This window comes from Athene noctua, chromosome 8 (genome assembly GCF_965140245.1).
Source record: "Athene noctua chromosome 8, bAthNoc1.hap1.1, whole genome shotgun sequence".
Lineage (NCBI taxonomy): Eukaryota > Metazoa > Chordata > Aves > Strigiformes > Strigidae > Athene > Athene noctua.
This window is the reverse complement of record NC_134044.1, coordinates 23,036,130-23,061,459: the sequence shown is the minus strand read 5'-3', so window position 1 is coordinate 23,061,459 and position 25,330 is coordinate 23,036,130. Positions and strand designations below refer to the sequence as shown.

The 25,330-nt window shown below is 37.7% G+C and overlaps 1 protein-coding gene across 1 annotated transcript in view; it reads left to right on the top strand.

The window, feature by feature from the left end:
* Window positions 1-25,330, top strand: part of NAALADL2 (N-acetylated alpha-linked acidic dipeptidase like 2) — a 434,283-nt gene that overhangs the window by 27,463 nt on the left and 381,490 nt on the right. Inside the window, exon 2 of the mRNA XM_074912228.1 lies at window positions 17,917-17,995. The gene's annotated coding sequence lies outside the window, so the exon portion shown is untranslated. The remainder of the gene's footprint in view (window positions 1-17,916; window positions 17,996-25,330) is intronic.

The following is a 25,330-nucleotide window of genomic DNA, read 5'->3' as shown; positions in this document are numbered from 1 at the left end:
CACTGCCAACATTGGACTATGTGAATGAGATATCCATAATATCCTTTTAATGTTAATAGCGTTTTGTAATAGTAAAGCCAGCAGGATGATAAAATTAAGGAAACAATTTGGCCGCAATTAAATGGGAGGCAAAAGTACAATTCTGATTAAATTGGATTATTTTTTAAAACACATAGGATAGAAGGATATGGCAGTCTTCAGGAAGCATAAAATACAGTTAACCAGCACCAGCACTTAGTCACTTGCTAATACTGTATGTGATTTCTAATTACTTCTGTAGTTTGTCATTGTTTAACACAATCAAATCTAATTGGCCAGAAAATTCTTGGATCGTCATAGTCTATGACTATGTTTTTACTGTTATTGTTCCAGCTTCTTTTTCATCACCTCAACCTTTGCTGCTTCATTAAGTCTTAAATTAGACTTTTGACAATCAGCCTATTTTATTAGAATTATCAAAAGAAAGAAATACACACGGCAAAGTCGAAGGGGAAGCTCCAGCATCATATTTTATTTCATGCTTAGCAATTCCTTGAGAGTTATCAACGGCAGGGATCCTTTATTTGTAATTAAATACTCCTCACTTTAAAAATCATGACTAATAAATGTCAAGTGCAAGAAGAGGCACTATTATTTAGTGAAACTCCTTGGATATGTTTTAGGGTGAAAATGTGTAGGCATGAAGGTTGTTAGCTTTTGAAATGTTGTAGGGTTGCTTTCATTACAAAATCCTAAAGTTAACCACTTCAGATAAAGCTCAAAAATCATTGAAACATTTGGGGAGCTCTTCTTACCCTACAGGAAACTCTTGACATTTATGGTAATTAAAAGTGAAGGTATCTATTAAATACTTAAGTTGTTCAAATAAACAACAAACTGCTGTGCAACTGTAAGGGTTGTATATATCTTAATTAGAGCTGGTCAAAACTGTTCAGGGCAACTGTTTTCTGGTTGTGGTTGGGGTTTTATTTTAGTCAGACCCAAAACCTTGTATAGGAGTGACCTGAAGTGAGGTTTACTCTTCGAAAATATTCCTGCAGTTGGCAGATCCAGGTCGGTTGATGCAAAGCAAGGATTTGCAGTCCCTCCTCCCTCCCTTGCTCATGTATATGTGTTTTGTAGTCTCTTTTGGGGTAGTTGCTTTATGCCCTATATGGGTTTTTTGTTTTTAATGAAGAAAAGGAAAAGAGATATCACTTTCATTCACTTTTCAAAACCTTACGTTTGAGTAGAACCTCACTTCTCCAGTAGATCCTGGCCCCAGTGTCCCAGCTGCTTTTCCTGATCCCGATTTATCAGCCTTAACTCAAGTATTGGGATTTCAGAGTATCTAGAGAATTGTGTTTAGGGCCAAATTTTGAAATGTTACTTTCTTATTGGGCACTATTAGCAAAATGTTAGTTCTTAGTACAGTTTTAAAAGCTGCAGGAATTAGGTCCAATATGTGGAGAAAAACATTACTATTACCACTTATTTGACTTTAAGTCTGTTTGAATAAGAGTTAGTGCCCCCCAAAACATGTTTCCTATTCTGTTTATTCTTGCCTATTACTATAACATTTGGGTGCTTTCCTGCCATACAGTGAGACAGTCTCTAGGTTGGCGCTTTTTAATGGGATTTTCGCTTTCTTTTTTCTCCTCTTGGAGGAAAAATAGTGTGTGGATTTTGATTTATGTGACAATTAAGGATGCATCAGAAATATGTTTGGATGAACTAACATTGAGCAGATGCTTTAACTATTGTGTTATATAATAATAGCACTGTAATTGAACCTCAGCAATAAAAATAGCATTGTAATTGGAAATGCATTTTCTTTCCAGTGATAAGACTCCCCTACAAATTGCTGAAGTTTCTTCCCAGTTTGTAGGTTTTTTTCACACTGCACAGTCCATTTGGTGGTGATGGAAACAACTAGAGTAAAGTAGTGGTTAGCAGAGGAAGATATGGCACTTCTGAAAAATAATTTAAAAATCACTTTTTGGGTACCATTTTAATTCATCTTAGAAAGTTACTTTAAAGACTGTTATGGAAACTTTTTCAATGCATTGCGTAAGAGGTTTTTGAGCAAGAGATTTTCAGATTTGATAAATACGGCACTCTCCCTCCTCCGTTTGTAAATGCAAGTCTTTTCAGTGTACTTTTCCATGCATTAACTTTTTTATACTTACTTTTCCACACGTGCCCTGGAGAAAAGCGTGCAATCCACTATTACTCAGAGGTAAACTGGATTTCAGTGCAGTCTGTTTCAAATTAAATGAAAATGTTTATTAGTTTTGCAGTTCTGGAGAGCAGAGGCACCCTTGGGTTTTTATTGAGCTGATGAGGGATCTGTTAGCCTATACATCCAGAGAGGACTGATACTAATTGGGCTTTTCACTTTGATAAAGTCCTTGGTTTCAATGATGATACTCAGGTCAGCTGCATCTTTTAATTAAAAAAAAAAGTCCCATGTTGGAATTACCTAACCGTTGAGCAGTTTATATATGCAAGTATGCTCTCTTGTGGTAAGCCATTTTATTGAATCCTCTACCAGTTCTAAATTTTGACAAATTTTACTTACAACTATAATTTTTCTAATCTATGCTTCTTTCATCCTGCCATGCATTTTAGCAGGGTTTCCAGTGTGATACAGTGGCAGAGCTCTGGCTGTGCTAAGTGCGACTGTGTATGTTGTGAAGTTCTGTTTGATACAGTGAGTGATATTCAGCACTCGAGCAGCACATGACTTTTCTGGTAGCATCCAGCTTGGTGTGAAATAAGGTGCTATTTGATAACAATGATTATCTGATTTCAGGGCAAGATACTTGTATAATCTCTAGACATCAGGTAGTGAGGGAAGAGGGGTTCTCGTTCAGAAGCATCTTTATCAAATTTTAGTAACTGCATGATTTGTGCTTGTTACAACAACTAAGATGCTGATTAATTCAGACTGAGTCTTGGAGGTTCAGTTGCTCTAGCCTTGTCCAGTAATCAAAGGGGGGAAAAAAAAGCAAAACAGCCCAGATATTGCACTGATATGGGTACTCCTGGGAGGCCTGAGCTGCAGAGGTGTGTTCCTTTGCTCAACATTGCAATAGTACTATCACAAGTATACGTATAAATTCAAGAAACATGAAACCAAGTACATCTCAGTTGCCTCCTCCTGAAAAACTCAGCAAGACTGTTTTAATGTTCATGATACATCCAGGAAGTATAATTTCATAAATAGCTAAGATACCTGTAATCCTTTAAATATTTCTCACATTGCAGCTGGGGTTTCAATGCAGATTCTATACTTACTGAGTAATTTACATATAAATTTCCTTACACTTTTGCCTGGAGGTGAGGATAGCCAAACATCAGTAAAAACATGAGGTTAGTTTCAAGTGATCTCAGTCATGCAAGTCCTTGTATATACTTCCCTTCAAGGGAAATAAGGTCCTAACCAAGAATTTCAGAGAATGATTCTGGAAGACCATGAAATTCTGGAGCCAACTTAAAATGACAAACCCTCAGTATACTTCGTGTAAATACAACTGCCATTAACTTTTGTGAAAGCTTTGGCAGCCTGGCGACTCAAAGATCACATTCCTGTGGTCGCAGAGATTATTTGACGTGTGCTGCTGTGCATGAACATTTAATGTCCAAACAATCAATTATTCAGCAGGTGTGGGCTATAGTAGAGTGATCTCATTTGGCACAGGAGTTCGATAATGTGTAGGAGAGTAGGAGATGGATGGGATAAGAGCATGCTGGAGTAATACCTTCCATTTGCTGGAGTTTAATTTATGAAAAGTGAAAAGCATTTTTAAAAACTTTTTGATGCATACATGTTACTACTTCTTTTATTCTTTAATTGCAGTTGTTTTCATTAAAGAGAACTGAAAAGTGCAACCATGTCTTTGAGTTTCCTTCCATTTTTATGTACCTGAGAGAAACGGCGAGTGTAAAAGGCTGAGCATGTGACATGTTGACTCAGCTCTTCGTGAGAGCTTAATATAGGACCTTGAGCAGAAACCTGTGCTAGAAGCTTAATATAAATATTTTATGGAGAAATTGAGTAATATTTTAAGGGACAGAAGTTGGTTAAACAGCATCAGCAGTTTCAAACTATAGAAGGCAGACAATAAATTGTGGTGTTTACAGTGATAACTTTGAAAGTGTCACATATGAATCTAGAGTTTTAGGATGGTGCTGTATTACTGTACCTTCATACACCACCATATGCTAGTGATGCTATTTTACTGCATCTTATTACACATAACATTCCTGTGCGGAGTGGGTTTTACCTGGAGCATGTGAGTGGTTCTCGTTGAAGATTTTTTCCATGGGACTGGTTGCTGTACTTGACGGTCATTGTCTCTCCTGTAGTGGATTTCAAGTTTTGCTTCCTGCTGTCCTTCACACTTCTTTCTCCTCCATGTCCTCACCCACACTCCTCTCCCCCCTCCAATATTTAAAAATCCCAAGATTTTCAAAACAAGGAAATGTTTTCGTTTGATGTTTCAGTTATGAGCTACTCAAGTCAGAAACAATCCATCTTTGATATTGATTCACTTTTCTGTAATATGTGTGTTAAATATAAGATGGTATACTTTTTTCTTCTGGTTCAATATACGCTCTTCAAGCTTTCATTCAACTGCTTTCCTCTTAGATCAGATTTTCTGTTGCTTTCTCGCCAGAGAGTACTGACAAGATAAATGCAAAAAAAAGGCAAAAGCAGCTTCCACTTTACCCCCAATGATGTCAGTTTAGGGCACAGAATGATGCGTAGATAAAATAATAAATATATGTTTGAAATTTGTAGTTGTTCAGTGCTTGACTTTGCATTATTAATGCATTTCTGTTACTGTTCAATTTTCTAGGCAGATCAAATGATTCTAACCAGCCATGTGATGCGGAATCATAGCAGTGCCCACAGAGTTGACAGCATCTAGCAGTGTGCCTGGAAGCTACAGATCTGTAAACAGACCCTTCTTGTTATCTTTGAAAAGACCACTAGTAGTTTGTCATGTCAACATTAGGTAAGGATGAGGGATGCACAGGTTGTTAGTGGGGTTCACATATGCTTCCAGATAAGCAGAAGAAATTTATGGAGTATGTTAGTCTCTCCAGTAAGATTTTTTTGGAGAACGTTGTTGACTGTGAGTCTCGCTGCCCTCTGTGGCCATACCTGCTCTCTTTGGCTTCTCCATGTTTCCTCTGCCTCTTCTTCCCCTTCTGGTCCCAGTCTGCTTTTGCCTTGCTATGAATTCTGTTTCCATAAAAGCAGGCATGCTCTGGTAGAATTTTGTTTGTTATTGGTGAATCGATGAAATCATGCTTCAGAAACCTGTAGAAACATCTGCTCTTGGATTGAGAAATTCAGAATTTTAACCCCCAGAATAAAAATCTGGCAGTTATAGGCATGAGGAACCAGATGCGATGCAGTGATAAGCTGGGCAATCCAATATACAGCCAGTACTATCTAATATGACTGCTAGCCATGTAAGCTATGTGAAAACAACTGCTACTTTTTTTTACTGTTTTCCATTCTGTCTTGTTGCCAGTTCATTTAGTGTCCATTGCTCAGAACCTGCATTTCTTTGTAGTTTTTATTATTTTTCTGGTATGATTATGAGCTTAACTGTTTAGAATGCACATTCTTCTATGTTTAGAAGCCCTAAGAGGAGGGAGGAGAAACTCCTTTCTGTAGTAGGTTAATGTATGAATTAATAGTAAGGATCACTTAACTTTGAGCAGAAGGAGAATCATACAGGAGTTGTATTGGTGTTGCAGTTATATAATGTATTAAGGCCTGATGACCTGTTTTAAATGAGTGATGTTTTATCTTTTCTCTACATACTTATTTTTACCTTTCAAGAGGTAGAAAGAATCAGATATCCTCCTTTTCCACAATGAATAAAGTTATCTCTGTGTTGGAAATAAACAGCCAATCACCAAAGCTGGAGATATTTTTTCTTCTAAGTGAGTGACTTTCAAATAATTTGGTCATATGCAGAATAGTTTTGTTTTTAAAAGTGTTCTGATTTATGTATGTCTGCTGGTGAGGTTTTCTGTATATGAACCTTGAAACAAATTTCAAAGCTATCAATTTTCATAGCTACGTTTATCACTTTGGCAGCAGTTCATTCTGAGCTTGATGCTAAACATGATTATTTTAAGTTATTAACTACGTTTACTGTAAATAACACAAATCTGCCCAGCTCTGCTAGCAAAGTGGTGTGAGGCTCACAGAGTGGTGCTGGTATGTATATTTATATGGCATATGCTGCTATTTGGAAATTAACTTTGTTTTCATGTTTTCAAGAAAAATAATACTATGTGGTGGAGAGGGGAATTTTGAGCAGTATTCCTACCTTGTTAAGAAAATTGAGCATTTGAAGTTCCTAATATTTTACTTTTAATCTTTCAAAAATGTACTGTTTCTGTTCTCTGATCCTTAAAATCAATCCCTCAGCTGAAAAATATTTAGAACTAACTGGTTACTCTTGGTATTTAATGTATAGAGGCTCCATCTGGAATCTGGCACTTTTTGTTTGGTCGCTTCCCACAAACAACCCCATCTCCCAACCCAACCCTGCCCTAAAGAGCTTAAAATGAAATTTAGTGACAGTGGGTTTAGCTGGAGGAGCATAACTTGACATGAGATAGCTATGCCTGGCACAGCGAGCAGCAGTCGCAGCTGCCTATCTGCTGTCAAGTGTTCACTGGGCACTAGAGCCAAAACAGAGACTTTTTGGGGCAAACTTCCATGCACTTGCATAAGGCTCCGTTCCCATAGATTAGCTTCTGGGAAGCGATGGGGTAAGGCAGAGGAATGTGCTGGCTGAAAAGTAGTGCATTAAAATCAACAAATTCACAGTGTATCTCTCTGGGGTGGGAAAACTGTGCAAATGTGTCAGCAGCAGAGTCATTCCTGCTGGATAGAGTTGAGAATGTGAGTACCATCCTAGAAGTCCCCTGAAAACAGGGAGCTGAGTGAAAAAGAGTTTGTGATCCCATTAGAAAAAGCCAAGGCTTGAACTTTTAGTAGACACAAAAAAAAAAATGCAACAGGGAGGGAGGAAGAAGGTGAGTTGGAGGAGAGATGCCATGTAAGTCCTACCTGAGGGGAAAAATCTTCAATTATGGCTCAAGGTGTGCTGTGCAGCAGAGACCCAGACTATGGGGCTGCTGGAAACCAGCTTTCATTGCTTGCTCGACCTGCCTGCAGGAGGTTAAATCACACGTGCGGTTGCATGTCGGTGGCCTCTGGAGGCTTCTATATTGATCTGTTTCTTAAGAATGCATAATAGGCAATCAGAGCTTTCTTGATCTTTTCACAGACATATCAGTGGGACTCTTAAATCACAGTGCTGCTAGTGGTTGTGTCTGACCTGCCCTTCACCAACATTAGAGCAGCTCCTATTTCCACTGGGACTAACGATTTACCTGGTGGAGAACCAACAGAGAATCAAGCTCTGTGTTTGGAACAATGGGTTGTCTTTCAGTGGGGCAAGATGATACATCTACATTTTGTTAAAAAATTTATTTCAAAGTTGGTACAGCTCCTAGTTTTTCTTTTTTTCTTTTTTCTTCCAACATGAACAAGTATGTTGGTTTTGCATTATTAGCCGAGTTGTGTATTCTACCCTGTTTCATCTTTGCTCTCATTTATGGGCTTCTTTTGTGGAATAGTTTAAGATGGGAATTTTGTGTTGGATGGTGAACTAAGCGAGACTTTCCAATTCTGCTGTCACCTCTGTTCCACCTCTTGGAACATGGATTTTTAGCACTGTATGCTTTTAAATCAATATGATCTTTATTGGTACTTGCTGGTGACATAGTTAAGTCTGACAGCAGCTAACTACAAAAATACATTGCAGTAATAGAATGGGTTTAATTAGAAACCAAGCAAATAGGATTTTAGAATTAGTTATTGCTGTTTGACACCATGTGCAATACTTGTCTCCTGGACTACAGGAATTCATAATCACTGCTGTAAGATAGGTATTTTATCCTTTGCCTTTGAGAGTATTTAATTGATAGAGTAGGCTAATGGAAATTTGTGTAATCGTGTTACTATCAGTATTATGCGTAAGTACTTACTGTGCAGACTGGTTATTAGTTATCTGATTTTGAATTTGACAACATCAGAAGTTAATTGGACTACCAAAATAATGCAACAGCAACAATAGCACAAAATTTGGCTTATAGCAATAATATAAGTTTGGCTGTCTATTATTTCCTGACTATTCCTTTTTTCTTCATTTTCTAGTAAAGGTGTAGTTAGTCATGGTTTTTCCTTGTGTTGGTTCTTTAATAACAAAAAAACCAAAAATCCATTGGAGAGAAAATTAATTTACATTTGCTCAGAAAGTAGGAGAATACAGGCTATTTTGGATATTTTGAGTACAATGTTTAATGTTTTATTTATATCTAGCATAATAAATATGCTGACCAGTAATAAGTCAGCAAAGTTCAATGTGGCTGAACTGTTCAAAATGAATCAGCTCCTATTTTCCCTCTAGTCTTGGACAGATGGTAGGCTGCTAGTGCTGTAGTTCACCAGGCAGATATCCCTGTGCCAGGGTTGTCCAAGGGAGATGAAAACCAGAAGATGCCAATGGACTGAAGCTGAGCAGTACAGAGCGCCTGTCTGAGCAGAGGGAAAAGTCGATCAGAGATGTGGGTCCCACATCCATGGCACCGAAACTGCAGGGCAGAATCAGGTGGGATTCGTACATCAGCTCTCCTGTTGAATCAGGTGCACGGAGTGCTCCTGATCCTCAGCAGTGAGGAAGAGGATGGTGACCCCCTGATGGGGCTGTCTCTCTGGAGGGGTGTGCTTCATCAGTTGTGATGAAAGCAGGGAAGAAGAGGAGGCTCTTCTCTTTACCCATCCAATTTGTGAAAACATGGGATAGCTTAAATGTGGTGTCTCCTGAAAGGTTAGATAAGGTAGCGCAATTTAGGGCTGGGCAGAAATACCTGACATAATTCAGGATAAGCTAGCTTGAGTGCAGTCTGGTTTCATTAGTGCTCTGAGTTACTGGAGTATATGTAATACGCTTGAATGAGCTCATCGATTACTACTTCGTGCGTCTCTACACCACAAAACATTTTGCTATATAAAAACATATCAAAAACTGTCTCCAAGCTTTCTGTCAGCACAGAGGCTGAATCACCTTTTTCTGGGCTCACGAGCCCTCTGTGGTTCCTTGGACACAGGAGATTTTAAACTTGCCGACTGCCCAAAATTGTCTTTGCCCATAGAGCACCCACAGCTGCTGTCGGAGCCCCTGAGCTGATGTGGGGCAGAACTAGAGGATCAAGACCGAAGGTTTAGTAGTGGTGAGCACATGTAAAACGGGCAGCTCAGCCTCTGCTGAAGAGTCAATAATTATTTTCATTTTTAAAATTTGGCTGGCTGTGTGCGGTGGCAAACGGAGAGGTATAGTCTATTTTTTTTTCTCCATACTTAAAAACAACCTGGGCCCCCACTGTGGTATGTTTCTGTTAAAATTACATATTTTTTATTTTTCTTGCCAATTTATGAACTCTGATTTAAGGAATTTAATAAAAATGCTGTCAGACGATTATCTATCATTGTGCTATTATAATCCCTGTTTTGGTGAGCTTTATAACTTAGCAATTGCAAAATACAACAAATTATTAGGTGAAAATAGTTGTAAAGTCTGGAAATTGACTTTTTGCTATTTTTTAATGATTTAATCTATAGAGACAGACATACCTTTTCACAACTGGAATGAATCTTGATAAGAATATAAGTAAAAATATAATCTATGTTATCTAATTAATTTTTTTGTCAAGGGAGAAAATACAAACCATTTTGAAGTGAACCTGTTGTCTTTGTTGTGTCATCGAGAAATCTGCCTTTCCTCTCATTTGCTTTATTTCTTGTGTCTAAATATCTTTAAAGGAGAGAAGCTTAAAGATAAAATATGGTGTGTGTGCCCACTAAACTGATAAACTGATACTACTTTCCTGATACAATTTCAGAGGGCATAAAGGACATATTCCAAAACCTGTTAAAATTGACAGAAGTTCTGCAAACTTCAGTGCTTATTAGACTAGGGTGGAAGTATCATTGAGTGTATTGTTACAAATGATTTTGTTCTCCTTCAGAATATTACCCTACCTTGGTCATCTTGTGTTAGGCGCTTGCTGCTTTGAAATACTGCGGTGGGCCTTATTCTCAGTTTGTGGTGGTCTAAACCAGCAAATATTTCTTTTATCTAGATATCAAAGACTAGACTGTGGCTTTAACATTGACAAGAAGCACTTGGAGACAGCGACTGACCTTTTGAAACTGGTAAAAAAGAGCCCCCAGGGAATCCCATTAGGAGCAGGGAAGGTAGATAACAGCTACTTCTACCCAAAAAGGATAACGGTGTTCTGCTGCTTGTTATTAGGGGACTTTGTGACTAAACCCAGTTTCTTTGGCCTTTTCTTTAAATTCAAAGCAGCCGTCTTTGTCCTTTAATTTATGTCATAGATATTAATTTTTGCTGAATATAGGCAAACTGTTGGAGCTCTTATCTCAAAACCAAAGCATAATGCCAACAGTTTCCCTGTTTGTCTCCATGTAGTGACTTGTACTGGCTCTTCCTTCTTCCAGTCCTTTGTTGAGGACCAAAGGTGCGGAGTGGATCCATCAGGTGCTACAAGGGTTGATGCTAGCACTGAAATTGCTTGTCGATTCCCGGCTGCAAGCTGGCACTAGCTAGAGCAGTGTATCCATCAAATGGCATGTGCTGCTGACATTTGAATTGCATGTATTGATTTTTCTCATGCGTATAACACAAATATATTCTGCTCAACCTGTAATATTAGAAGATGTAAGTAGTACTGTGACTAGGCGTGGGTTTTTTTAATTCTTTAGATGGAAGAAACTGGAAGGGGGAGGCAGGTTGGGTTGTTTTAATAGTGTTATTCCTCCATAGAAACACTTAATTGTAGCTTCCTCAGTGTTTGATTATTTTTTAATTGGCCAAATTTTCCTTACTGTGAGGTGTAGCGATGCTTGAAGACGCATCTTTTTCAGGCTTAAGCTATCATATCTTTAGGTCTTTGAACTTAACTTTGAAATGGTAAAATACAAAAATATATATTATCACCTCTAGGTACAAATGGGTCATTTTCAGTAGCAAGGCAGGAGATCTGTTTTATTTATTTTGCCTGACAGAAAAGGATGAATTTTGGGAGCGTTTATGAATATTAAAGTGCAATAATTTCTCTGTCATGCTGTGGTCTGAGAACTTGGTAGCGATGATAACGTCCTGTTGCTCTATTTGCTCAGGGTTTCTGATTTCAGAGCTTACAGATGTGGCAATTGTGAATCCAAAGTTGAAGTTTCATAGGAAATACTTAATCTACCCCTAACTTTCAGACTTCTAGTAAATAAACTAATGACAGCACAAAGGAAGGAGAACTTTTCAACATTTACTCTTTGGTCTGACTGCAAGTCCGAGATCTTGCCACACATCTTTAATAGAGCAGCAAGAATTAGTATAGCATGAAATACTGTTATTTAGATAACATTTTAATTGTTTCAAACTTTTTAATAAAAACTGAGTTTTGTAAGGTTGGAGAGTAATAACTTCAGATGATTGAACTGTAGTAGTCCGTAAAGTTGATACTTTTCTTCCTTCACATCTTGGTGAAGAAAGAAAAGTATCCTTTGTACAGTCATTTTGATTTCAGGTTCTGTGTTCAAATTTTGGTTTGAGAACACCAAATCTTTTTCAGAAGTTGAACAACATTGTGGGGAAATTATGCTTTTCTGTAAATTCTTTTATTCATCATCCAGTGGTATGGGTACATATTATTGCCTACACAGGATTGTGTAGAAGTTGGAAAGGTCTTTTTGAATGGAAGGTTTTTCTGAAATACTTTTCTTCATTTGAAATAGTGGGAGAAATCTATGGTAGTTATCAAAATTTACTGTAATCATGCTTCTGTCTTCTACACCTTTCAAAATCATGAGAGTAAATGAAAGAAGTCAAGAAGAATGTTTCAAAACTATTGAAAATCCATGCCCGCAGTGATGCCTAGACTATTGTTCTAATCTGCTTTAGTTCTATAGTAGGTCATAACAGTGGATGAGTAATTTAGATATGCAACAAAGCCATCCCATTACTACTTAGAAATAACAGAATATTGTGAGCTTTTATACTTAAAGACAATTTAATTGCAGTAAGTCCTCCTGTGGAACAGTAAAAAAGAAGTCAAAGTAGAAAATGTTGCTTCTGGAGCCTTAAAGTTGAAGGTAGTTCTGTGTTTCTTACCTACAACCAAGTGTGTAAATTGTTCTTTCAATGTAGATACTTAGAATGCTAATTATAATAGGAGGAAATACAAGCAGCAGTGCATACCTGCCCGATCGTTTTGATTTGTGAAACTGCTTTTACAAAAACTGGGATGGCTGCACAGCTGGCTTGGGTTCGTATTTTAGGCCACTGAAGGTGTTTTGTTGGCAGAGATGAGACTGCCAGAAATCACGTCTGTTGTTTTACTCCCACGAGGGTTTTCACATCACACACCGCCTGCCTGACCACATGGACGTGACTGTTCAGGGCAGTCTGACTGGGCAAAGAGCATATCAGAGAAGAAAGCAAGAAAGAGATAACTGATGGTGATGTGTTTGAAAAATGGCTGTCAGTGGTTGGAGCCTTTCTGATACTGGGAATGTAGGTTCCTGGAGAGCAGCTGAAGATGATGCCAGCTGCTGCCAACAAGTAGCTCTGACATTAGCAGGTGCCTTTAGACTTTGCCCTAAGCCTTTTGCTCCCAAACACTCTTGTGTGTGTGTAACACTTAACTGGCAGGGTAGACCCACTAGCTGAAATATTAAACGGTTTGAAATGCCAATGCAGGAAGTTAAAAAGTACAAAAAAAAGGAGGAAAAAAGCTAATTTATTTGCTCTGGTAATCTCAAGTATTCACTACTGCATTACTGTGACCGACGGGTCTTGTGCTGAGCCATGGGTTGCTCTCCTCCCTTCAAGGGCAGAGAAAGGAGAGACGTGCACTGCGGAGATGTAGGAACCGTCCCATATTTTGGTGACGTGCTAGTAGCACGGGTTTACTAGAGGAGAAATCTTCAGTCTTTGGACTACAAATAACGACATAGGTTTCAATTAGTACTTTGTGTGTAACACTGCGCACTGTGTCTTGGACTAATGCAATTTCTCTGCAGGAGGTAGCAGGGACTTTGCACTTGGAAGGCTTAGAGCTTGAATGTGTGACCATTTTCTGGCAATTCAGGGAGCTGAGTTTGTGAGTTGACCTTTCTAAAGAACCAAGAATAAAAGCCTGTAGCTGTGTTGCTTAACCCTAGTCCCTTATCTCTGGTGTCCTTGCTTGCTGCCCAGCCCACCGATGTACTCCAGACCCTACTGGCTTTGCAGCAGATGGTCTTTTCATGCCGCAGCAAGTTCTGCATCTCCAAGATTATACATAGAGGTCTCTTCCACATGTGGGAATACCTTGCTATCTCCTCTACAGTGGTAGGATTGAAACCAATCTAAGCCCTCTTCCTTTTCATCAGCCTTTCAAGGGAAACTCTTGGTTAGTGCTATTGTGTCCCCACATAGCTTGTCAGATGCCTGAAGTTTCTATACTAATACTGCAGAATAAGACCGTGTGAGTAAGTAAGTATAAGGTGGTGAGAACACAAGTAGTTTCTGTAAGTAGTCTTTAAGAACCAGCAGACCTACTGATACCTCAGGTACCATTAAGTCTCGATTGGGGCGTGCCAAGCTTGTCAGAGGAGCCATGTACTACTTTGTGTGTATTTATTTATTAGTAAGGTGAATCCCAACATCTCACATGGAAGAACTGTAAGGGGAATGACATTTTTTATTCAGCCTTCTGCAGAGCCTCTTACCGAGAAGGATGGTTTAGCTTTTATTGTTGATTACTTCTCCTGATACTCTGCATCATGATGTGTTTCTTTTTATATTGTGCTTGCTGGCTGTTTTCTGACTAATATATCTTGATATTTGCTACTTGAAGTGACATACAAAGAAGCTGTCAACACCAGCTGTGTAGAAGACATCTGAGAAAAAAAAACATCAATAAGTATTAAGAAGCAGGAAGAAAATGTCTCTGCTGCCCTATTGAATTTGTCTTTTAGTACTGGTTTTTGCCACCTTTCTCCCTTGGCTCAACATGCTTAAACAGTCTGAGAGAGAAACTGCCTGATTGCCTCTTGCATGATCTCCAGGTGCATAGGCCTGTGCCCAATTTCCTGCAATGCAGATTACATTTCTGTTGCCTTTCTGAAACCTGTAATCTGCAGGCTCTACTAAGATTTCAGTCATATCAGGATAGGTTACTTCTGCGTGTCTAAACGTTTTAGATTGAAAATAACTGTTCAGCCCCTATCAAGAATAATTTACTGTTCTGTTATGAAGGAAGAATAGGAAGTAAGCTATTACCACAGAAAATTTCACTGCAATTTTCTTTTGCGTAAGCTTAAATTCTGAGTAGAGAGGTTGTCAATTAGTGTGCAGATTTTTTTAATTGGCTATAATAAAAAGCTAATTGGTGTTTTGCTTAAAGAGTGAATTAAGAAAGAGTTGCTATAGAAACTTTGCATGTGTATAGTGCTGCTCTACATAACAGTGAATATAATAGTCTAATGACCTTTGAGCCAGCTGTATAGTCAAGGAAAAAGTGTTAAATTCAGGCTTGCTGAAGTGATCATTAAGGAGTTTGTGACTTCACCCATTTCATTGCCTGAAAGTGTCTCTGGCATTGTCTTGTTGAATGTTTCTCTTGACTCGTGTCAAACCATATAATAAATGCTGGTCTCAAAAGACCTGAACTTTTGTAGAATCCAAGCGCTTCAATTTTGAATGTGTAAACCGATCTGTAATCTGTCAAGCATAAAATGTTCTACTGGGAAAAATTCATTTTCATAATCTGAGAAAGTTTGATGATGGATTGTAAGTGACAGCATCTAATCCATTCATGGTTGTATTCCTCCCTTCTCTCTCTGCCCTCTCTACCCACTGAATTCTGAGCCTCATGTGAAACACAGGGATTATAATTTTAAGTCAAATGTGATTTCTGTTCCAATTTGTAACATTCTCTCCCAGCAATAATACTCCTCAAATGTAAACTTTGCTGAGGAGAGAAGAATTTCTTCAGGATTTGTGAACAGGATTTTTTTCCTTTGGCTAATGCTTGCCTACTTAAATTACTTCGGAGTCATTATCTGTACTTTTGCTGGCTGCTTAAAAGGTAAAGGTACAGATGACATGGACAAAAATTGAGAAGTATATTATAAACATTGTCATTTCTGCACAGGAAGGTGATCAGTAATGAAATAAGTGTCTCTATATAGTTAAGCAGAAAACTGAAACATGACCTTTAAGTTCCCTGATCTTGAATCTCATGTTATATAGTAAATGGTGAAATCATATCGTCCCCTTTATAACTGCATTTCTAGGAGATGCAGAGGTGTGAGATCCTGAAGTTGTTAGTCATAGTGCGAGAAAACCCTTAATGTTCTGCATGTTTTAAATAGCTCTCTGTCTCAATGCAAAAGATGTGACAAAAAAATATATCCTGTTGACTTCTCATGGACAGAGTTCACTGTGTTCTTTTTTCCTTCTGTTTTTCAATTAAAAAAAAAAAATCATTCTGTGTCTGCTAAATTTGCCCCTGCACTTGTTCTTCAAACGGGTAAAGCAGAAAAATCTTTGATTAGTTTGATTTAAGCCCCCCCCCTTTTTTTTTCTTTTCAGTAGATGCTTAGAAGAAATCAAAGATTCTTTTAAGTGGGTGAATTAAGAAGTTCTCCGAATTCTGTGGAATTGTAGTCGGCTTATTTCTGTACCTCTGGATCATGACTGAGTAATATCATAACTTAGCGGCTATTTTTCCCTCGATACACATATGTAAGCCCTATTAGTGTTAATGCCTTTTTGAAATGCTTCCCTCATATATTTAATATCTACTACTGATGTCCAAACCCTAAAGTCTTATGAGTTGCATGGCATGTGGCTATCTCTAGAGCTTAATAGAAAGGTGGATTAATCTCATAGTTCATCTTTTGAGCCGTAAAACTGTAAAATAGATGAAATGTTTTAATGGGAAGCCTTTATCTGAGACCTGTGAGCAAATAAGTCTTTTTCAGGTACAGGGAAAGGAGTGATTTTTAAAAAGTTTTTTTTTCTCCCCCTTTTATCTTGCCCAGTAAGACCATAACTGTAACGTGTGCTTACATGGGCTTGTATAGCTTAAAGGGGTTGTGTTGCAGAATAGTAGTACAATATTGTATTTATGACTGTCAAGAAAATGTGCTTTCTGGAACTCAGTAAGTCCATCCTTACTTTGTTTTAAAATTTTGCTGCTTTGCTGCAGTTCATTGTCAACTATCTTTGTGAAAAGGGGACCAGGTCTTTGAAGGGCAAAACATAAATCTAGTTCAGGGCTAGTATTGTCCTCTTAGTTTTACTTGAGCATACGAGGCTCTGAGCATCCTGATCTACTGTTGATGTTATTCCTATTTTAAATGGGGGTGGGTGTGTGTGGACCAGGTGACTACTTAAGCTTCTCCCAACCCAAATTATGTGTCTGACAGGTTCAAATCTGCAATGATAAAGGGACTATCTTCCTGGTGTTCTTCCATTTTGATGAACTCTGACTCTGCGGGTTACCTCGAAGGCAATTAAAACATCAACTGAAGTACAGATAGTTAAAGTACCATCAGTTATGGGGTTTTTTTTGGAAGATAATTTATCTCCGGATGATAAATTCCAGCACGTTTAAAATTTTCTTTTACAGATTTTATTCTCTTTGTTATCAAGAAGATAACTTTGGTCAGACCTTTGAATACATACCTAGGAAAAGATGTAAAATGTAAAAGCCAGTTCATCCTCTACCCAAAGCCCGTCCATCCCCCAACCAGTCTTTCCCACTTTCTTATCTGCACAAGGGGTGGCCTGATTCAACACGGCTGCTACAGCCGTTATGTTGGATCAGTAAAATTTATACGAAAACCTAGTGTCTGGGAGATGGAAACTGCGATCCTGCAAGTTCAGTGCATTATTTGTTTTACTGGATTGGTACTGGCTATGGTCCTCCAAAATGAAGTATTGAAGGAGCTCGGTGGGTTCTGCATTGTGGATGTTGATGGGATGCCTCGGAAAAGAAGCTGCAGCGCATTGTGTGGGTTTGGGTTTTGTTGAGCTTTTCGTGTTTGGATTTTTTTTTTCCAAGATTACTTCTTTGTGGCCCCGATACGGTTGTGTTTACAGAAAATTACAACAGCACAACTTGGTTACTATTGATCCTTTCTTTTCCTTTGTTTTATAATTCATGTGGTGCGGCAACACAGGGTTATTAGTGGAGTTATCTGTAGAATCTTTATAATAAGCTTTGATTAGTACTGAGCTGCAGCGATATAGGCAGAGACTGTTTAAATATGTACTGAGCTACCTTGTTTTGCTTGGGGAAGGAACACATTGACGCCTTTTGCATTTCATTAAAAGAATGAGGGAGATTTATGTGAGTGATAATGAGTTTGCTAGTGGGAAATAGGTGAAAAATTGAAATGATCGGGATATCAGGGTTTTTTTGTAATAAGAGCACTTCTACTTACTGATGGATAAACAAGGCAATTGTTTATTGTCCAGTGTTTTGTAGCAGAGCAGAAGAACCACCACAAGTTCTCTGCTGCTGCTTCATGAACCAGACTTTGCTGGATGCAAGGGCATTGTTTTTGACATTTTAGACGGTCACTGTTGTTTCTTTAAGTGAGAAAAATACTTCATTAGTACCAGCATGTTTAAGAATACATTTTACTTTGCTGCTGCGTCAGGAAAATGCGTCTTCTATTTATATTTACATCATTGCAAATGCTTAATTTTTTGTTTCGATGAGTAGTGTTGTAAAATGTGATGTGTTCCTTTTTTGCAGAGAATTAATGTAGAGGCCAGATTGAAAATATGCCTTCATGAGAAAGTCTCTACAAAACTGATCCCAGCTTGGCTTTAAGGTAAATAAAAAAAAGTGTCAAACACCTATTCAAACTTTTCTTCTCATCATAGTTGTTCTGTTTGAAAAAGAAATGTGAGGATATTACGAGCTCAGAACAAAGACAGCATTTTAAGGAGTTAAGTTGCAAAACTTAGTGTTTAGTCAAAATAAAGTGTAAGCACGAGCCAATAATTTTGGGTAAGCTTCAGTAATTAAACAAAATGACAGTCAGTGGCATGAATGCTTATGTGTCTTACTGCCTTGGCAAGTGTCTGTTTTTGTCTAAAAATTGAATATGCATATGAAGCAGAGATCACTATAATTGAATGGAAAATATGAAATTACGAAGGCAGCAAAGTATAAATAATTGAAAATCAGGTTGCAACTCTAGCTTCTTTATTTCATGAGCTCAGTTGCAAAAAAAATTGCTAGAATGGGAATTCACATTTTTGTTCCTCTTAATTTTATTTTCATGGTACCATACTCCTGGTATAGAAAGTAAGGCAGTGAAAATGATGAAGGAATAATTAAATATCTGTAGGAAATTAAGAGCCAAACCAGAGACTAATTTGCAGCACTCTACAGTTTTCATTATATATCTATATGCTTTGGTTTCTCATGTATATGGAAAATGTATCCTCTAACACTGCATATTTTTAGTCTTTCTACTCCAGAATTGTTTAACTTACTGTGTTCCATGGTGATGTGGCAAGCTTGTGTTGTGAAATTGTTGCAGAAAATAATTTTAACTTTATTGCTTGCAAGTATAGCTAAGTATTCTTAATCTCCACTGACTAGTCCTTTTATCATGGCCATAACTCATTCAACTCTTTACTGTGTCTGGTTTGTTCATTTGAAATCACTCAAAACAGGTAACTTTCAATGTTTGAAACTTTTTGGATCTACCTGCTCAGCTATGTCTGTGGATGAAGGGATCAGTGAGATTGCTATACTCAAAAAGCATTACTTTGAAGTGAAACTGTCTCTAAGTTTAGATGCAATGGAAACCACATGCTACTTCATGTCCGTAGTATTGGGAGTTGTGATACTGCCACTTGCCATAAAAGCAAGTTTCAGGCAGCACAATACATTTGAAAAAATCACTGTGAAAATACGTTCAGTTGTGTATTTGATTTAAAGGCCCAGGTTTTGCCCTTAAGTGTCAGGTATTTCTAGAACCAGATCAGATTCAGTAGTTTTGCTTGTAAAAGGAGATCAAAATAAAGCTGTCGGCAATTCTTTCAAAAGAAGTGCTGGACCTTCAGTGAGCCTGCCCATGGAGTAGGACAGCAACCCGTAGCTGGATAAGAGTTTTGTTTTATAAATTTGTTCTGCCTAATGACACTATTGGGGACTTGGTTGTATCTCATTTAGGGTGGGAATTGTCATTCTTCTCTAAGGACTTAATGAGAATTAGTTTTCTTTAAGGACTGTGGAGTTATTTAAATACTTTGCTACTAATAATTTTCTGATTTGAATAGTATTTAAATGCAGATGCTCCTATAGTAAGACTCCAGGTAAGTGTGTATTAAAACTTGATATTGGACATACTTGGGAAATTCCCAAGGACTCACAGATGGTCAGAATGTCTTAGTATTAGCAAATATTGAACTCTAAATTGCTATCATGATACTGATACAGTGTTAATGAACTGAAGCTTTAATGAGCTATGGATCAAGACAGAAGAACTTGCAATGATGAAGTTATCTGGCTCTAGAAATTACAACAATATGCTTATAGAATTTAGGCAGTCACAATAAATAAAAAAGCCAAATTGCATTTCCCAGTAGTTCAGAGAAGTATCTCTGTGTGGCCAGGATGGCTGTTACCATGCTATATTTGAAACACTTCCCACAAGCACAGTAAGTGGTTACCTTGGCTAACAGCTGGAGAGATGGGCTTGTGGAGACGCTGCTGTCCCTGAAGATGGGAACTCTCCCGACACCTCTGGGCCATGTGGTCACAGCAAGAATCGTTTCAGATTCTTGTGCTTTCTCTCTTTGCCCTGTTCGGTGCTACCAAACCACTTTGACAGTTTAGTTGTATCACAGTGGTTTCATGGTTTAAATGGTTTTCAAGTTTCTATTAGGCTCTGACATCAGAGAGAAATATTTAAGAAATCTGGTAGCGATCGGTATTGCGTTTGTCTAATTAGCAAATAGGCATGACTGTGCTTGTTATACTAAAGTAATTCTAAAATGGACAACACAAAATCCTTTTTCTCACGCGATCTACTTTGGGTGAAAATTACAGAAGTTTCATCTGGAAATGAAAAAGAATCTTCAGTGACCTGTGTGGACACAACCAGAAGAAAATTTTTTGAACCATGAGACCACAGGAATGCTTTTGTGCTCTAAGGAACAAACAGTAGTAGTCACAATGTTTCCTTCTGTCCTGTAGAACTGTCTCCATCATGTAGTTTTTGACACGACAGTTATTTCTGTGATGCTTTGCTAAATTTCATTCATTTTGATGTCTTGGTTCACGAAGTGTATAACAAAATCCCCGGGAGCCTTATAAAGGACTTGTGGGAGAGTAGGCGTTCTGGGTGATGGCACTGTTCCTTCTCTTACCAGTTCTTCATGTCAAATGTAAAAGTATTGTGGTGTGTTTTTTCTCCTCTGGCAGTTGCTATATACAGACCATGGAGTAATTCAAAGCTGGAGCAACCATTGTAGTTGTCCTGACTGGAGGCAATAGGCGTTCCTTGGGATAATTATTTCTGTACTTAAAACAAAGCAAAAGCCTCCAATCCTGAAGATTTTGGTGATGGAAAAGCTCTAATGGTTCTTGGAAACATGCCCAACAGATTACCCTGTTGGAAAACATTTGCCCTGTTCTGTTGTTGAATTTGTGTGAATCAGCTTGAAGCACTGAAAATAGCACTTTTTTTTTTTTTTCTGCTTACCTGCACAACCTCATGCTATTATATTTCTGATCCTGGCTTAGTTATTTAGACCGCTGGTTAATCACACCCAAACTTCCACTAAAATATCAGATTAAGCTCTTTTAGCCTTTCCTTGTAAGGATATTTTCCAGTCTTATTGATGGTCCCTGTCCGAATAATCTCTAATCAGTCTCCTTTTTCGGTGATGGTTGACAGACCTGAAAACATGTGCCCGTGGAGGTGTCAAAAATAAAAAAGATAGAGACACGATGTTGATGCTAAGAACAGTGGATCAGTAGTTCTAGTTGTGGAAGTGTTACTTTGTTTCCATGGAATAAATTAAAGAGAACACATTTCTACTTCTGAGATCAATTGATTCTTATTTTTCTAGACAGGGTTTAGAATAGCATTTCCGCATGTTGAATGCCATTCTTCTGGAGTTAAAAAGCTGTCATCTGTTATTTTATTTTTTACAAATTCAAAGGGCACTTTAGTACTGTCAGCATGAGATCATCACTGTCTAATAATAGGCATTTTAGAAGATTTCTATTAATGTCGACTTTTAACAGAGCCCTGTTACTAAAAGAACTGTACCTTATAATCATGGTGTATCTTTTCACTACAAAGCAATTATATGAATTGTCTGAATTGGCTAAAATCTATTAGCTGTTAAAACTCAAAATGTTACTTCTGATCAGGAAGAAAGTCATCTTGTTTAACTTCCCCCTCCCCTTCACAGATCTCAGAGTGGGAGCCTGTGTGAGGGAGAAAAGAAAGGGAGCCTGATGGTGGTTAATGGCTAATGAATACAGCTAAGGATACAGGAATGGTTGCCTGGCAACACAGGGAGGATGGGCTGAGGCCCCTTCTCAGTACATAGGAGTTGACAATTGGCTCATCTCTTGAGCTCCTAAAGACCGACTTCTGCTTTTTTGCATGCTTTAGTCTTCAATATGTGTCAGAGTTGGGTTAGATTTATATATTACATGTTTGGTTTCTATGTATTAATTATTTTAAAAAGAAACACAAGAAGAATGGAAGCAAATTAAGTGTTTTTCGTTAAAGGAACAAATCATGTTGTGAATTCTGTCCCATGCAGTTAATTTGCTTTCAAGGTGGGAGCCATGTTTACTAAGAGATTTGCCTAAAATTGCAAGCTCTTAGATCTCATTCCAGCTCAAGTTCTGTTTTCTTAGACTGAGAGCCCTCTGAAAATGACCATTGATACGCTCAATGCTGAAAGATGATGAGCTGAGGCTCATGTTATAATTGCAATCGAGACGATTGCCTTTTTCTGTGGTTGGAACACAGTTATGAAGTGACACATCTACTTTGTTTCCCTTCTTACAGTGAAATAGCATCAGGCTGAGAAAAGTGTGTACACTGAGGAGTATGGCAGACTTGTCCTTGTACAAGTTGTTCTTACAACAGTTCAGGTGAATTTTGAACGCGGGTGTCAGTATGAGCTGTAGATCTTTCTGCTGCAGTATAATTGTATGTAGGCAGTGCTTCATCAGGGAGATGAAGGGTGGCCTTTGTTAATTTGGTGTTCTCTAGAAGGCCTTTATGGAAAAGTAGATGGACATTACCATATGAATGTGTTTATCATTATGTGAATACTGAATTAGTAACTTTTTTCTTTTCCGTGAACTAAATTATTAAGGAAAAAGTTGCAAATGGCTTGCAGACCCAGCTTGTGTCATCTGGTAGGCTGTGTAGTTTTGATATTGCCAGAGGAAGTAATTTTCTTAGCCCTTTTGGCTCTCAAGAACAACTTTGGTGCCTAATGATAATGTGAAAGCTGTAGGACACAGATTGGATTCTTGTTTTGCATTGCTGGACAGAAGATCTACCTAGCCATTTTGTGCCAGATTCTTCCACCAGGCAAAAAGTGAGGTCAGTGTATATACATCTGCAGTTGTATTACCTTAGGAATTCTTAAAAGAAAAAAAAAAAACCAAAACCTCTTAAGAGCAGTTGTCACTTGCAGAGTGCTTGCTTCCATTTTTTTCTTGTTGGGTTCATTGTTTTTGTTAATAGCTGTTAAAGCTGAAACTTTTTAGAGCATTTGGCATGCTGTGAAACCTGACCAGCTGTCAAAATATAGTGTGTTGTTTGTATGGAAATGTTTTGATGGAAGCTACAAAGAAATCCATTATGTTTACTGGACACTTTGTAATTATCAGACTTTGAATAATTAAACAAAAATCAGTGTTTTCATTTCACTTTTTTTCCTGCACAATCTATTCTCTCTCTCTCTGTCCCCATGCAAATGCACAGAGGCAAGATAGCAGCAGCCAACTGTGTAGAATTACTGCCTTGTAACTGGAGAGCCTCAGAAAACCAGGTGAAAGGTTTGAAAAGTTTCAGTTTGTACAGCCAAAGCCTTAAGGCAGTTGTCGTTAGCAAAATGGTCTTTCTCCTTAATTCTTCATGTTGTAAACTGTGGCTTCTGACTTACTATTTATCTTTTTAATGGTTTAATACTTACGTTTCAAGCCCTGAGTTTGCCATAGGGTGTTGAGAAATGTTTTATGCCTTATGATGATTCATGGGAAAGTTTGGATAAACTGCTCTGGACTGTTATTTCGCGGTAACTTGTATTCTTTAAGGGCAGTTGTGGTCTGGAGGTAAGATTGCTCATTCTCCTCATCTGCGTGTTTAAGTGTCTGCTGATATAGTTGTATTAACTTAAACATAAAGACTATTATTGAAGCAACTGCATACTACACTGGTATTACAGAAACTTTGGATCCAAGTGTTTAAAATTGTGCTTTATCAATGAAAGAAAAGATTACAAATTTAAGGTTTATGAATCTGTGTTCATGTCGAAGATGTCCAAACTTTTGGCTATTTATTCCCATGTAATAGATTCTAAGACAGCAAAATACCATAAAAATTATTATAACTGAACCAAGAAAATAAGCAAGTGTCAATGAGATTTAAAAAAAAATAATTATAGCAATTTGTACAATGCAGTGCTGCTGAAAAAAGCCTGCCCAACTTCTGTAAGGTTAGCAGAAATGCTTTTTTATTTACAACCAAATTAAGTATTTTTAAACTTTAAATAATTGTTGCCTAACTTGTAAGGAATCCAAGTGGGATACATTAAATGCTTTCAGCATGCTGTCGGAATACCTCCTGGTGTTTTACAAAATTTCAGTGCTGCTAATTTGTTAACACGTTGGTTATACTGGAACATTGGTTAAGAAAACTTATATAGTTGAAGTTGTGTTTTAAAATGAAGCTTTAAATCAGCCAGTTTTGACACTTTCAATCTATTTTTGCAAGGGTTATCTTTAATTTTCTTCTACTGTCTCATGCTGTAGTGACTTCTATGGGGCTTTTGCTTTTCTTATGGGAGTCAAACATAGAAAGCCACAGAAAGATCAACCCAGAGACAGCACGAGTTAAAAGATATTTTTAAAAATTTTTTTGTGTACCATGAGCATAGAGTTTCTGATTCCTTTTCTTAATTATGGACACAGAATTAACTGATCTTCCTTTATTTGGCTTCTGTCCTGTTTTATTTGCCTTACGTAATACCCTGTTGAGATACAGAGACAATTTATTGATTAAAGCATATGAAACAAGTGCATGGTGTGTAAGCAGGGAGAAAGGGGCACAGGTAATGTATTTTAGATCTCATTTCCTATGTTGTTTCTGTATTAAAAAAAAAATAATCTATGTGAAAATATATTAAGCAATTCGATTCGATGACTGTATACTAGTAAATACGAAGCCAGCAGCTGTGTTTTCCAAGAATACACCACTGCAACTGGAATTGGGAAAAATAAAATTTTATTGCAGATTTGGGGAGAAATGGAAAACAATGCTAATCTATAAATGACTTTTTTTTCTCTCAATTAGGGAGAATAAGATTTTGCTGCCTTTACTCTCTGGAAAAATATAGCTCATTCTGGTTTTTAGGAGTATTGCATAGATAATTCAGAGATGCAAACAACAATGAAGATTTTTATTCCATCCTAGCAATGCTTTATATATGGAGTTACTTATAGTAAATAATTGAACTAACTAGTTTGGAAAAAAGGAAGAATTTATTCAGTCTGAAGCATATTTCAAATGTGATGCATGTGTCCTGCTGTCAAAGGAGGGTGTTCCGGGCCAGAATCTGAGCCTTGGTTTGTATAGTTCAAGTGCCGTGTCACGTACACATCTGGTTTTGCAGACTAGTTGTTAAAAACTAATGACATGTGCTTTACTACAGGCTAATGAGATGTGCTTTATCTGCAGAGGGTTGTAAGCAGATGTGATGTGAAAGTATCTCACTGGAGAGGAGGAGATGGTAAATTACGGCTGTGCTGAACTTAGTCTGCAGGTATACGTGTATACCTCGTGGTTGCAGCTGGATCAGAGAGGTTGAGCTCACCTAACAGCTTGTCAGCACCAAAAAAAGCTGTCTTGTTCCTATATGCCATACTCCTTCGTGGACTAACATTTTTGAAG